Source organism: Tursiops truncatus, chromosome 1 (genome assembly GCF_011762595.2).
Source record: "Tursiops truncatus isolate mTurTru1 chromosome 1, mTurTru1.mat.Y, whole genome shotgun sequence".
Classification (NCBI taxonomy): domain Eukaryota; kingdom Metazoa; phylum Chordata; class Mammalia; order Artiodactyla; family Delphinidae; genus Tursiops; species Tursiops truncatus.
Genome location: NC_047034.1, coordinates 159,816,348 through 159,829,153, shown reverse-complemented (window position 1 = coordinate 159,829,153; position 12,806 = coordinate 159,816,348).

Genomic DNA, 12,806 nt, shown 5'->3' with positions numbered 1-12,806 from the left:
GCTGGACAATCATCGACAGGAAGACACTGGAACTCACCAAAAAAAGATATCCCAAAGACAAAGGAGAAGCCACAATGAGATGGTAGGAGGGGCGCAATCACAGTAATACCAAATCCCATAACTGCTGGGCGGGTGATTCACAGAATTGAGAACTCTTATACCACAGAAGTCCACCCACTGGAGTGAAGGTTCTGAGCCCCACGTCAGGATTCCCAACCTGGGGGTCCAACAACGGGAGGAGGAATTCCTAGAGAATCAAACTTGAAGGCTAGTGGGATTTGATTGCAGGACTTCGACAGGACTAAGGGAAACAGAGACTCCACTCTTGGAGGGCACACACAAAATAGTGTGTGCATCGGGAGCCAGGGGAAGGAGCACTGACCCCAGCGGAGACAAAACCAGACCTACCTGCTAGTGTTGGAGGGTCTCCTGCTGAGGCAGGGGGTGGCTGTGGCTCATCGTGGGGATAAGGACACTGGGAAGTTCTGGGAAGTACTGCTTGGTGTGAGCCTTCCCAGAGTCTGACATTAGCCCCACCAAAGAGCCCAGGTAGGCTCCAGTGTTGGGTTGCCTCAGGGCAAACAACTAACAGGGAGGGAACCCAGCCCCACCCATCAACAGTCAAGTGGATTAAAGTTTTACTGAGCTCTTCTCACAAGAGCAACAGTCAGCTCTACCCACCACCAGTCCCTCCCATCAGGAAACTACACAAGCCTCTTAGATAGCCTCATCCACCAGAGTGGAGACAGCAGAAGCAAGAAGAACTACAATCCTGCAGCCTGTGGAACAAAAACCACATTCACAGAAAGAGAGACAAGATGAAAAGAGAGGGCTATGTACCAGATGAAGGAACAAGATAAAACCCCAGAAAAACAACTAAATGAAGTGGAGATAGGCAACCTTCCAGAAAAAGAATTCAGAATAATGATAGTGAAGATGATCCAGGACCTCGGAAAAAGAATGGAGGCAAAGATCGAGAATATGCAAGAAATATTTAACAAATACCTAGAAGAATTAAAGAACAAACAGAGATGAACAATACAACAACTGAAATGAAAACTACACTATAAGGAATCAATAGCAGATTGACTGAGGCAGAAGAACGGAAAAGTGACCTGGAAGACAGAATGGTGGAATCACTGCTGCGGAACAGAATAAAGAAAAAAGAATGAAAAAAAAAAAGAAGATAGCCTAAGAGACCTCTGGGACAACATTAAACGCAACAACATTTGCATTATAGGGGTCCCAGAGGGAGAAGAGAGAGAGAAAGGACCAAGAAAATATTTGAAGAGATTATAGTTAAAAACTTCCCTAACATGGGAAAGGAAATAGCCACCTAAGTCCAGGAGTGCAGAGAGTCCCAGGCAGGATAAACAAAAGGAGAAACACTCCGAGACACGTAGTAATCAAATTGGCAAAAATTAAAGACAAAGAAAAATTATTGAAAGCAGCAGGGGAAAATGACAAATAACATACAAGGGAACTCCCATAAGCTTAACAGCTGATTTCTCAGCAGAAACTCTACAAGCCGGAAGGGAGTGGCATGATATACTTAAACTGATGAAAGGGAAGAACCTACAATCAAGATTACTCTACCGGGCAAGGTTCTCATTCAGATTTGATGGAGAAATCAAAAGCTTTACAGACAAGCAAAAGCTAGGAGAATTCAGCACCACCAGACCAGCTCTACAACAAATGCTAAAGGAACTTCTCTAAGTGGGAAACACAAGAGAAGAAAAGGACCTACAAAAACAAACCCAAAACAATTAAGAAAATGGTCATAGGAACAAACATACCAATAATTACCTTAAACGTGAATGGATTAAATGCTCCAACCAAAAGACACAGGCTTGCTGAAAGGATACAAAAACAAGACCCATATATATGCTGTCTATAAGAGATCCACTTCAGACCTAGGGACACATTCAGACTGAAAGTGAGGGGATGGAAAAAGATATTCCATACAAATGGAAATCAAAAAAAGCTGGAGTAGCAATACTCATATCAGATAAAATAGACTTTAAAATAAAGAATGTTACAAGAGACAAGGAAGGACACTACATAATGATCAAGGGATCAATCTAAGAAAAAGATGTAACAATTATAAATATATATGCACCCAACATAGGAGCACCTCAATACATAAGGCAACTGCTAACAGATGTAAAAGAGGAAATCGACAGTAGCCCAATAATAGTGGGGGACTTCAACACCTCACTTACACCAATGGACAGATCAACCAAAATGAAAATAAATAAGGAAACAGAAGCTTTAAATGACAAAATAGACCAGATAGATTTAATTGACATTTGTAGGACATTCCATCCAAAAACAGCAGATTACACTTTCTTCTCATGTGCGCATGGAACATTCTCCAGGATAGATCACACCTTGAGTCACAAATCAAGCCTCAGTAAATTTAAGAAAATTGAAATCATATCAAGCATCTTTTCTGACCACAACGCTATGAGATTAGAAATGAATTACAGGGAAAAAACGTAAAAAACACAAACACATGGAGGCTAAACAATATGTTACTAAATAACCAAGAGATCACTGAAGAAATCAAAAAGGAAATCAAAAAATACTTAGAGACAAATGACAATGAAAACACGACGATCCAAAACCTATGGGATGTGGCAAAAGCAGTTCTAAGAGGGAAGTTTATAGCTATACAAGCCTACCTCAAGAAACAAGAAAAACTCAAATAAACAATCTAACTTTACACCTAAAGGAACTAGAGAGAGAAGAACAAACCAAACCCAAAGTTAGCAGAAGGAAAGAAATCATAAAGATCTGAGCAGAAATAAATGAAATAGAAATAAAGAAAACAATAACAAAGATCAGTAAAACTAAAAGCTGGTTCTTTGAGAAGATAAACAAAATTGATAAACAATTAGCCAAACTCATCAAGAAAAAGAGGGAGATGACTCAAATCAATAAAATTAAAAATGAAAAAGGAGAAGTTACAACAGACACCGCACAAATACAAAACATCCTAAGAGACTACTACAAGCAACCCTATGCCAAAAAATGGACAACCTGGAAGAAATGGACAAATTCTTAGAAAGGTATAACCTTCCAAGACTGAACCAGGAAGAAATAGAAAATATGAACAGACCAATCACAAGTAATGAAATTGAAACTGTGATTAAAAATCTTCCAACAAACAAAAGTCCAGTACCCGATGGCTTCACAGGTGAATTCTATCAAACATTTAGAGAAGAAAAACACCCATCCTTTTCAAACTCTTCCAAAAAATTGTGGAGGAAGGAACACTCCCAAATTCATTCTATGAGGCCATCATCACCCTGATACCAAAACCAGACAAAGATACTACAAAAAAAGAAAATTACAGACCAATATCACTGATGAATATAGATGCAAAAATCCTCAACAAAATCCTAGCAAACAGAATCCAACAACATATTAAAAGGATCATACACCATGATCAAGTGGGATTTATCCCAGGGATGCAAGGATTCTTCAATATACACAAATCAATCAGTGTGATACACCACATTAACAAATTGAAGAATAAAAACCATATGATCGGGGTGGGATAGGGAGGGTGGGAAGGAAGGAGATGCAAGAGGGAAGAGGTATGGGGACATACGTATATGTATAACTGATTCATTTTGTTATAAAGCAGAAACTAACACACTGTTGTAAAGCAATTATACTCCAACAAAGATGTTTAAAAAAAAAGAGGGCATGAAATAAGCAATCAGTTACCTCAAAATTAAAGACACCCAAAATTACAATGTGTTAAAAAATATATATATATATGATCATCTCAATAGATGCAGAAAAAGCTTTTGACAAAATTCAACACCAATTTATGATAAAAACTCTCCAGAAAGTGGGCATAGAGGGAACCTACCTCAACATAATAAAGGCCGTATACAACAAACCCACAGCAAACATCATTCTCAATGGTGAAAAACTGAAAGCATTTCCTCTAAGATCAGGAACAAGACAAGGATGTCCACTCTCACCACTATTATTCAACATAGTTTTGGAAGTCCTAGCCACAGCAATCAGAGAAGAAAAAGAAATAAAAGGAATACAAATTGGAAAAGAAGTAAAACTGTCATTGTTTGCAGATTACGTGATACTATACACAGAGAATCCTAAAAATGCCACCAGAAAACTACTAGAGCTAATCAATGAATTTGGTAAAGTTGCAGGATACAAAATTAATGCACAGAAATCTCTTGCATTCCTATACATAATGATGAAAAATCTGAAAGAGAAATTAAGGAAACACTTCCATTTACCACTGCAACAAAAAGAATAAAATACCTAGGAATAAACCTACCTAGGGAGACAAAAGACCTGTATGCAGAAAACTACAAGACACTGATGAAAGAAATTAAAGATGATACCAAGAGGTGGAGAGATACACCATGTTCTTGGATTGGAAGAATCAATATTGTGAAAATGACTATACTACCCAAAGCAATCTACAGATTCAATGCAATCCCTATCAAATTACCAATGGCATTTTTTATGGAACTAGAACAAAAAATCTGAAAATTTGTATGGAGACACAAAAGACCCCGAATAGCCAAAGCGGTCTTGAGGGAAAAAAAAAAAAAACGGAGCTGGAAGAATCAGAATCCCTGACTTCAGGCTATACTATGAAGCTACAGTAATCAAGACAATATGGTACTGGCACAAAAAAACAGAAACATAGATCAATGGAACAAGATAGAAAGCCCAGAGATAAACCACACACCTATGGTCAACTAATCTATGACAAAGGACACAAGGATATACAGTGGAGAAAAGACAGTCTCTTCAATAAGTGGTGCTGGGAAAACTGGACAGCTACATGTAAAAGAATGAAATTACAACACTCCCTAACACCATACACAAAAATAAACTCAAAATGGCTTCGAGACCTAAATGTAAGACTGGACACTATAAAACTCTTAGAGGAAAACATAGGAAGAACACTCTTTGACATAAATCACAGCAAGATCTCTTTTGATCCACCTCCTAGAGTAATGGAAATAAAAACAAAAATAAACAAATGGGACCTAATGAAACTTCAAAGCTTTTGCACAGCAAAGGAAACCATAAATAAGACAAAATGACAGCCCTCAGAATGGGAGAAAATATTTGCAAATGAAGCAACTGACAAAGGATTAATCTCCAAAATTTACAAGCAGCTCAGGCAGCTCAATATCAAAAGAACAAAGAACCCAATCCAAAAATGGGCAGAAGACCTAAATAGACATTTCTCCAAAGAAGATATACAGATTGCCAACAAACACATGAAAGAATGCTCAACATCATCAATCATTAGAGAAATGCAAATCAAAACTACAATGAGATATCATCTCACACCAGTCAGAATGGCCATGATCAAAAAATCTACAAATAATAAATGCTGGAGAGGATGTGGAGAAAAGGGAACCCTCTTGCTCTGTTGGTGGGAATGTAAAGTGATACAGCCACTCTGGAGAACAGTATGGAGGTTCCTTAAAAAACTAAAAGTAGAACTACCATACAACCCAGCAATCCCACTACTAGGCATATACCCTGAGAAAACCATAATTCAAAAAGAGTCATGTACCACAATGTTCATTGCAGCTCTATTTACAATAGCCAGGACATGGCAGCAACCTAAGTGTCCATCAACAGACAAATGGATAAAGAAGATGTGGCACATACATACAATGGAATATTACTCAGCCATAAAAAGAAACGAAATTGAGTCATTTGTTGAGACGTGGATGGATCTAGAGACTGTCATACAGAGTGAAGTTAAGTCAGAAAGAGAAAAACAAATATCGTATATTAACGCATATAGGTGGAACCTAGAAGAATGGTACAGATGAACTGGTTTGCAGGGCAGAAGTTGAGACACAGTTGTAGAGAACAAACATATGGACACCAAGAGGGGAAAGCTGCAGTGGGGTGGGGATGGTGGTGTGCTGAATTGGGCAGTTGGGATTGTCATGTATACACTGATGTGTATAAAATTGATGACTAATAAGAACCTGCTGTATAAAAAAAATAAATAAAATAAAATTCAAAAAAAAACTAATACTAAACTTTCTTTGGGTTATTTGTATGGAAATATGTTAATGTAAATGTTTCAGACATTACATGAAATTCCTAAAAATCTTATATGATCTGGTATAGTGTTATAAGTCATAATTCTAGTTATTACTTTAAAATGTATGTCTCAGAAATAACTAAATTTCCTTGCCAATTGCATTATTATGAACTTTCATCAAATCTTTAGCCATGGTCATTTTTAAGTCTTTTGTCATTTACAGACAGTTCTGGGTGTATTCTGATGCTTTTGCAAAAAAGTTCCTATAAAAGGGTTTCATCTTCAAGGAATTCATGGAAAAGACTCTGACAAGTACAGGTTTCTGGTAACTGACTATACTGCTGAACTGAATGAATAAGCATTTTCAGAACTCTAATGGAAAACTGATGAATTCATAAACGTGCTAACAAAAGATCAAGATGAAAAAAAATTAATTACATGGGAGTGAACTGATGAGGACGATTATAATTTTTGTGACTTTCTGTTTGAATAAAAAAACTGTGATGTAAATTTTTGTAAAAAGAACTTATTGTAAAACAATGCCACTCTTCTCACGTATTTTCTCTTGTTTGGGAAAATATAGATATTTTTGTTAATAAAAAAGAAATACAAGGAAGGAAATAAGAGAGAGAGCAAAAATTATTAACAAAAATGGAAATGAGAGCAAATTAACAATAATAAATATTTATTGAGCACCTACTATGTGTCAAACACAATTATAATATGTATTAGCTCAATCTTCACAAGCATATAAGAGATGTACTGTCACTGTCCCTCTTTTTGTAGATGGGGAAACAGAGGCACAGAATGGGTAAGGCAAACATAAAATAAAGAGGATTGGCAATGCCAAAAATTGGTTCTTTGAAATGTCTAAAAGAGCAGCCTTTGGCATGATTGAAATAAGAAAAATAACAGTAAACAGAGAGAAGACAAAAATAAACAGCAGCATTAACGATGGGAAAGAGACCATACCTTAGAAGCTACAGGAATTAAATAGATAGGAGAATACCAGGAATAACTTTATGACAATAAATGTGAAAACAGATGACATTGAGACCTTCCTGTAAAAAATACAACTTACGAAATCTGACTCAAAAAGACTTTTTTTTTTTTTTTTTTGGCGGTACGCGGGCCTCTCACTGTTGTGGCCTCTCCCGTTGCGGAGCACAGACTCCGGACGCGCAGGCTCAGCGGCCATGGCTCACGGGCCCAGCCGTTCTGCGGCATGTGGTATTTTCCCGGACTGGGGCACGAACCCGTGTCCCCTGCATCGGCAAGCAGACTCTCAACCACTGTGCCACCAGGGAAGCCCTCAAAAAGACATTTTTAAAACTGCATAATTGTATAACATTATGAAAGAATTAAAGAATCTGGATTAGAAGTAGAAACCTTTCAACAAAGACACTGGCCCAGATGGTTTATAACATGCTTTCTCAGACATTCCAGACAGAGCTCAATCTAACCTTTCAGAAACATGTCCAGTTTATGAAGCTAATAAAACCTTGACACCAAACCCAGACAAGAGCAATATGAGAACAGAAAGTCACAGACCAAATTCACTCAAGAACAAAATGCAAAATTCTTAAACATAATATTAGCATATGAAATCCAGCAATATATAAATAATAAACATTATCATGATCAATTGGGGTTATTCCAGGAATGCAATCCAGGTTGGTTCAATATTAGAAAATTATTAATGTAAATCATCAGATAAAAAGGTTAAAAGAGAAAAAAACATAAAATCTCAATAGATGCAAATAAAATTCAGTATCCTTTCAAGAGTAAACTCCCAGCAAACTAAGAGTAAACTAGACTTTCTTAGCAGGATAAAGAGCATCTTTGAAAAATCTAGTGCAAATATCATACATTACAGTGCAGTGGAAACAGCTTTCCCTTTGAAATCAGCAAGGAGACAAGAGTACCCTCCCTCACCACTTTTAGGAAGGTTAGAAAGAAAAGAAATGAAAGGTGAAAGGAAAAAACAAAACTATCATTATTTGCAGATGATGTGTTTGTCTATGGGAAAAATCTAAAAGAATCTACCGATAAACAGAATTAATAAAGCAGTTATATGTATATGAATTCATCATGTACACTTTAAATATCTTACCAATTGTGTCAATTATGCCTCAAGAAAAAAATAAAATTAAAAATAAAGAAGTTTAAAAAATTTACTGGATATAAAATCAATATATAATGCTGAATTACACCTCCATGCCTCAGTAAAAGAAAAAAGATAACCATTAACAGCAGAAAAAAAAAAGTATAAAATACCTAGTAATAAATCTAATGAACGTCACTGAGGCCCTTTCTGGAGAAAATTAATATGCTCAACTTGTTTATACAGCACTTGACACGTTATAGCCCTTGGCATGTGTCTCTCTTTCCCCTCCCCTCTCTTTCCCCTCCCCTACAGCTCAGGTATTTGTTATTTTCAACCTGGGGTGGGGAAGAAGACCAACATATTTATCAGAACTTTTTCTGTTTATTGATGATCATTGACCTGTAGCTTTAAAACTTTGAGTTCTCCGACACCATGACCTTCACCATCTTTCTCACAATAGCCAACAAGTGGGCAAAAATATTGCCATCAGCATCTCAAGAATGAGGCTCAGAAAGGTGAAGTAATTTGCCAAAGGAGAATAAGGTGTGTAGGCAGCAGCAGAAACCAGGTCTGTCTTGTTCCAAAGTCGAGTTTTTTCCACCCCATCCTTTGCCTCTTGAACAAGGGCTCATTTGTTGATTCATTCCCCATGTATTTATTAACAGTATGCTGGAAGCTGGTATCAATGTGTGCAGTAATGAACAAAATGGACATGAACTTGCTTTCACAGAGTCCAGAGTCCTTTGAAGAAAACAGATCATTAAATAATTACCACAGAGCTGAATAATGCCTTGCTATGGGGGCTCAGAGCAGGGGAACAGGAAGGCTTCTTGGAGGAAGAGGTGTTTACTTACAAACCAAAAGAGGAGTATAGTCATCCTGGCAAAGAACAGGGAAGAGGGTATAAGGTAGAAAAGTAATGGAAAGGTATATCAGGTCAAGGGAACAGCATGTGCGAAGGCTTGGAGAAGAGAGAACGGCCTGTGCCTGGAACAGAAAGCTGGCTGGAACCTAAGCTGTGGCCAGTGATGGGTGACAGGTAAGGGCCAATCCACGCAGGGCCCACCACAGCAGGTAAAGAGTTTGGGTTTGATCCTAAGGAAAATGGGGAGCCACTGAAGAGTTTGAAGAAAGAGAGTGCCATGTTTGGTTTGGGTTTTAAAAGACAGAGTGAATAGAGAAAGGAAGAGATACTGAAGTCAGGAAGCTGGGTCAGTGGAGACCCTCGTCCCCAGCCAACCTGCTTTCTGTCCATCCACAACCCTCACGACCTCATGATCCCACCCCCAATATTGGTCAGGACTCTGGGCCACAGCAGCAGAGCCCAGTCCAGCAGCTGAGGCCTTTAGAAGGAGGATGGTTAGCCCCCAGGGCTGGGAAAGAGGCTAAGAAGCCTTGGGGTCAGTAAAAAGAATAGGCAGAATCAAGATCTTAGTGCCCCCAGGACACTCTGTCCACCATCTCTCATCTCTGTTTCTACTTCTTTCTGGAAAATGGCCTCAGTTTCTCCCACTGCACCTGGGCATGCCCCACGAGGCCAGGGAAAGTGACCCCAAGAGTCTCTTTTGAGCTCTTATTCCAAAAGCAAGAGGGAGTTTCTCCCACAGACTCCAGCAGAAAATCCCAGGGGAGGGCTTGATTGGTGGGTCCTGAACCAGTTACTGTGGCTTAGGGATGCAGTACTCTGATTGGCCAGCCTGGGTCACATGTCCATCCCCATGATCTTAGCTGGGAAGCAAGGGGGCTAAAGAACTGTAATTGATGGGAGAACAAAAATGGAAAGGCGGTACCATAACCTGGTGATGGGGGAGGCTAGTGAGCAGGTTAAAAACAAAGCAACCACAAGTACATAACCAACAAGCAAACATGTAGATGTATAGACCTACGTGCAGGTAATGGTTGGTAACTGAACAGCTTAGTGCACTTTCCCCCCCTCAACCTCTCCTAGAGCTAACTAGTAGAAACAGACTAAAACCCACCAAAATGGACTTCCCTGGTGGCACAGTAGTTGGGAATCCGCCTGCCAATGCAGGGGACTCAGGTTCGAGCCCTGGTCCAGGAAGATCCCACATGCCACAGAGCAACTGGGCCCGTGTGCCACAACTACTGAGCCTGTGCTCTAAAGCCCGTGAGCCACAACTACTGAGCCCGCAAGCCACAGCTACTGAAGCCCGTGTTCCTGGAGCCCGTGCTCCACAACGGGAGAGGCCACCGCAATGAGAAGCCCGCGCACCACAACGAAGAGTAGCCCCCGCTCACCACAACTAGAGAAAGCCTGCGCACAGCAACGAAGACCCAATGCAGCCAAAAATAAATAAATTAAATGTAATAAATTTTTAAAAAAACACCAAGGTAACTAGTCAGTCTGGATCAGTCAGTCCAACCTCCAGACAGTACAAGGAGGAAGAGAGAGAGTCAGACAGTGCTTGGGACTGGTCTCACAGGCAACCCACAGGGCTGTTCTGACAATTCTGTCCCAAGAACTGCCAGACAAAGATCTTATAGAGTCGGCAGCGTCACCAGGACCTGTCCAAAATCAAGGCCACCGTGAGTGGACTATTAGGCAAAGGCCAGATCCCCCCCATCTTGCCTCAAGCTGCCACCTGGAAGAGCCACCTGGAACCCACAACCCACCCGCATCTTCCCCAGTCTCCTGTGGCCTCAGACAAGACCTGGCTTAACCCTTGAGCCCAGCAATTCCACTTCTGGGTTCCGATTCCAGAGAACTGCTCCCACGTGCACACAATGAGACATTCGCAAGAATGTTTATTGCAGTACTTTTCAATAGAGAGAAAAAAGTGGAAGGAACTTAAGTATCTATCAATAGGGAAATGGTTTTTAAAAAAGATGATGCATCCATGCCGTGGAACATGACACATGACCTCATTAAAAAGAATGAGGTAGCTCTCTATGAGCCGACATAGAAAGATGTCTGGGATGGTACTAATGGAAAAAAAAAAAAAAAAGCCAGATGCACAGAAATGCATATTGCATGATACCTTTTATGTTTTTGAAAAGACCCATAGCGAAAACACATGCATATGTATGTATATAAATGCACAGAAATGAGTCTATAAGGATTATATGCCACTCTGATAAGAGCAGTTACTATGGAGAAGGGATTGAAGTATAGGAGTGAGCTGTGGAGGAAGGTAGCCCAAGGAAGTTTCTCTTTATCTAAGGTGTTCAACTATCTGACAAAGAAAATAAATGCAGATAGTACTTGCATAGTCAAAGTGAATATTTAGGGAGAAAGTCAGGGGGTTATGTGCATTGTAGCACTGCCAGTAATAGCAGGAAACCCAAAAACAACCGAAACATTCACCTGAAAAGGACCAGCTAAGCCCATACGGGTGCCTCTGACAGAAGGACACTGGGCAACTGCTGAAAAAAATGGCCCAGAGCCACATAGGAAAATATTCTCTGAAAATGAAGAAGCAAGCTGTAAAAATGATGCTCAGAGTACAATCTCATGTTTGTAAAAGAAAAACAAGTGATTATACACTCAGGGAAAAAAAGACATGTGCCGAAGCACTCACAGTGAGGGGAGGTCGAGTGGGAGGATGCCCTTACAGTCACACAGATGTGGGTTCAATCCCTGCCCTGAAACCAGCTGAGTGGTCTTTGGGGGAAGGGTCACTCTGCTACTCTGAGCCCCTTTGCCTGTCCTTAAAAAGAGAGAGGGGGCTTCCCTGGTGGCGCAGTGGTTGAGAGTCCGCCTGCCGATGCAGGGGACGCGGGTTCGTGCCCCGGTCCAGGAAGATCCCACATGCCGCGGAGCAGCTGGGCCCGTGAGCCATGGCCGCTGAGCCTGCGCTTCCGGAGCCTGTGCTCCGCAACAGGAGAGGCCACAACAGTGAGAGACACGCGTACTGCAAAAAAAAAAAAAAGAGAGAGAGGATCAGAATCGACCCTTCAGGGCTGATTTCAGGGTTGAGGAACAGCGAATTTAGAAGTCTGCAGGCATATTTCAGCAAGGTTGTTGTCATTGATGACTGCAGTGTTTCATCTGGAAGTGGGTTTTGAGCTGGGGGAACAGGACACTCAAAACACACACTTCTGCAATGCTTGGAGTTTTACAGTGAGCTTGCATCACTTCCATGTTTTAAAAAACTAATAAAAACTAGAAGGAGAAAACAACCCAGCTCAGCAGCTGCCTGTGACGTGTCCGTTCAGCTGGACGCTCCACCCCAGTGCTGTCCGGACATGAAGCTCCTGGGCCCAGCGTGCAGGCCATCGCTGGCTACAGGCTGTGAACGCACAAGCTCAGCCAGCACCAGCTCTCACCTCAAGAAAATTGCTTCCAGTCCCAAGACTGTGATTATGGAGAAATGCAGGTAAAATGCGCCAGGCCCTCAGAGCATGACAATCTGTCCCAGCCACGGGCTCGGGACCAGGGGGACGGGCAAGAGGTGGGTGACAAGTGTTTTGTCACCTGCCTGCGTGCTGTGATTTAATACAGTTTGGACATTTTTCCAGCTGAGTGGCAGCCGGGGCTCCAGCCGCGTGAAATCAGGCAGATAAAAGCCGGAGCAAAGGGCACCGAGACCCTGGCTCCCTGTCATTCTGCCGCCATCTCTGTCAGAGCCCAGCTGGCATTTTAAGTTGCTGAATCAATAAGGAAATGGA